This window comes from Tachypleus tridentatus, chromosome 10 (genome assembly GCF_004210375.1).
Source record: "Tachypleus tridentatus isolate NWPU-2018 chromosome 10, ASM421037v1, whole genome shotgun sequence".
NCBI lineage: Eukaryota > Metazoa > Arthropoda > Merostomata > Xiphosura > Limulidae > Tachypleus > Tachypleus tridentatus.
The window spans coordinates 109,558,463-109,562,085 of record NC_134834.1 but is presented as its reverse complement, the minus strand read 5'-3'; the positions used below and the strand labels follow the sequence as shown (position 1 = coordinate 109,562,085).

At 30.3% G+C, this 3,623-nt stretch overlaps 1 long non-coding RNA gene across 1 annotated transcript; it reads right to left on the bottom strand.

Moving 5' to 3' along the window:
- Positions 1-477: 477 nt before the first annotated feature.
- LOC143228178 (uncharacterized) lies at positions 478-2,809 on the bottom strand. Its single transcript, XR_013015241.1, has 3 exons — positions 2,705-2,809; positions 2,014-2,083; positions 478-735 (listed from the first exon to the last, which is right to left on the bottom strand). It is a non-coding gene; the product is annotated as an uncharacterized LOC143228178 (long non-coding RNA).
- Between the last annotated feature and the right edge of the window lie 814 nt (positions 2,810-3,623).

Here is a 3,623-nt window from a genome sequence, read left to right as displayed (position 1 = left end):
TTGTCTTCATTCAAACCTTTTTCATTCACAAGTCGTTAAGTGTTGCTATTGTCGTTAAGAATAAACGATGGGTTCAATACACACGTTTCACTTCTACTATTTGTTTAATTCATGAAAGTAAATTCTAAAACAGCTAACCCATCGTCTTCACATAGTCTCCTATGGCACAGCGGTAAGTTTATGTAGTTACAACGTTCAAATGCGGTGTATTATTCACTAGTGAACAAAGCAGATAGACCAGTGTGGCTTTGTTCTTGTAAAAAAACAACATATTTTTATTTCGAAACATGTTTTTAAATATTTTATTGGCAACTACTTGGTTAAAAGCTTAAAAGTCACTTAACTTTAGTTGAGAAACTGATAACATCGAAATCTTATAAATTTAAAATTCAAGTTTCGATCCTTGGTGTGGTCATAACTAAAATACACATTTGTCAGTTTTGAACTTAATAACAAACAAACACAATAATTATTTTTATTTTGTATTTTTATTGACAACAAAATTACATATGGATACTAAAGTATCCTCAGAATATATCGCTTCCTTCTTCACTTTAAACCATTTGCTTCCTGTAATTCAAATTCCAAAACTTCTACTTCCAACTCCACCTCCAGCTCCAAATGCACCTAGAAATCGATTTCCAGATCCATGACCATTAGAACAACAATATGAAGGAGGAACATCACAGTGAACAAAATTTGTTGGACATGTGATGCCATTTCGGAAATTCCCCACTAGTTCAGGTAGTAAACAAAGTGACGTCATTAGAATATATATCGCCTGTAATATTTTATAATGATTTTTAAATCGTCACTGTTTATCTACTTGTGAAGCCTAGCTAATAAACATTATATTCATGAAACTATTAAAATTACGTCAATACCAAGATCAACCGTTAATGTTACAGAACACGTCACAAAAAATAGTCATCTTTAATAGTTACGTTAATTTGACTAGTTTGTCAGTAAAAATCTAATATTATTAATGTATAAACCAATCTACTTTCTTGTTTCCAGAACAGTATCTTATATCAAATTTCAACTTTCCGTTGCGTCACTAAAAGTACATAAAATTTCTCTATAAAAACACATTAAAGTGATTCTCCGTTGGTTAGCTTGCACACTATATACCGTATTTTACACCTTAGTTAGAGGCTACATCGTGGAAGACGAACCCTAATTTGTGACAGAGAATTCTAATAAAAAGTTGACTTTATAACTAACACTTTAATATATCCTTGATTTTCTTCAATTTACTGAGTAAAGACATAATATCTTCCACAGTATATCGACAATATTAGTTCAATTGTGTGTTTTATGCTACTGAAGATACTTGTAATTAGTAAGTAGTGACATTATGATCTGTATGAGAGGCCGATTTGAGTAACTAACTCAAAGCTAACCTCTTGTCTTAACCCATCACTGTATTTTGTATGTCATAAAAAAAAGACCACAGCACTAGACCAATCATATAAACAGCTGTCGTATTAATGTAATTAGTATTTTATACACTCGTTAATTTACAACAAACGTATATGAAACAATTATCTGTTATATTATTGTCTATATTACTTACTTTCAGTTTGATATTCAGTTGTAGCAACAAATGCAATTTAAATTAAAATGTTTACTTCAAAAGTTATAAGAACAAATTTATAAAAATGCATGGTTGTGTCACCCTGTGTTGCTGTTTCACACATGTAATCATTTTAAAATAATTTAATTTCCCACTTTAAATTGTTGTGAAATATATAGTCGTCAAGAGAAGTATTATTTATTACATTCTTTCATTATAGACAATATTCGAATTTTTAGATACACGTCGTTGTTATAAATTTACTTTCATTAAATATTATGTTACATAATATTAATGTTACATTCCGTTAATGAGAAGAAATAAACATTGTGGTAGTTTCTTAAACGATAAAGACAAACGTAACTTATAATTGATATTTCTATCATACCATTTAAACTGTTTGTATGAATTTGGTGTCAAAGAATTCATACTCTCACCTGGAGTTGATTCCAACAGTGTTGTAAACATCAAAAGTATAATAATTGTTGTAGTCTTCATTTCTCTGATCTGTTAAAATCAGTATTAATACAGTAAGAGAAATGTGACTTTTAACAAAGCCTAAAATAAAAGCTCGACACTTAGTTCAGCCCATGAATTCTATATCTTACTAGCTTCAGATATATGATAACAGAGGTACTTTTTATAAGCGGAACTAGAGAGTTACAGAAGAAACAAGTTCCCGATTTATCACAGGAACACTAAAACCATTACAATAACTAATGAAATCTAATGTAAGATTTCTATATGATAAAAATTACATTTTGTAAATACCGTTTAACAACAAAAATGATCTTATATTGAAATTTCTCTTTTCTTTGAGGTTTCTCGAACTTTATAAAACATGAAAGTAAAAACTTCTTTATTAAAGAAAGTTTATATCTAAGAACAATACCAGACCGATCAACCAAAACACACAGAATTAAAGTTTAACAATGAATAGAAAAACGTTGAAGTTACCATGACTGCGGTAAAATATCGACTTATGAAATGAAAACAAAATATTAGTTTGTGTTAACATGATAAAAATAATTATTCATATAAGTATTTAAGATCTGTACTTTGTTTAATATTAATTATAATTACTATTATAAAGAAATACTCTCAAACATGATATAAAAATTATATTACCAAGGAGTGTTCAATTATTAGGCACTTCGACTACGTTTTATTGGAGTGTAAATATACAGTTAGACTATGGTCCTGATACTCAGCTTATATAGTCGTATTTTTAATGAGATGCACAGTTCTGAGAACATCACAACCAATCAGAATGATTCCAGTAACAGTTGACGTCAAGAATATATTACAATATTATAGAAACATGTAGAGAGACAGATTGAACTAATAGGAAGCTGTGAGTGATTATTTGTTATTTACATGTGATACATTTCTGTTGAAGTCGCTCATGTAGTGGTGAAAAGACTTTAAAACTGTAAGTGGTAATGAAGTTGTGTGATTAGGGTAGAATAGATAGTAACATGTAAGTAGTTGTGTTTCATGGATATTCACAAATGGTTTATAGATCAATAAATCGTGTGGAACACACGTAGCTATTGTAACATTAGAACAAACGAGCCTCGATGTGCGATATTATAAGTAAAACGTAGTTATTTTAACTTTAGAATACACAGGTGTCTATAGAGACATTTCTCTTATTTAACCATAAGTATACAGGCTAACTAACTGATTTTTATATCCTAATCATGTTGACACGCTCTTTGTTTCTTTGTTTGACTTAAATTTCCCACAAATTTATACGAGAATTATCTGCGCTAGCCGTCCTCAAGTTACCTGTGTGAGATAAGAAGGAAGGCTAATAGCCATCACCATCCACCATCAACTGTTAGTTACTTTTTATTTACAAATTCTGGGATCAACCGTTACTTATAACGCATCTTTAGCTGAATGGGCAAACAAGTTTCATGAGTGGAGGATTCATACTCGTTACCTAAAGAATTCGAGTCACTCACCACCTAGCTGTATCAGGACGGTATACATACACTTAGTTCAGTGTGACGACATACTCTTGTTTGTCACATGACAGAAG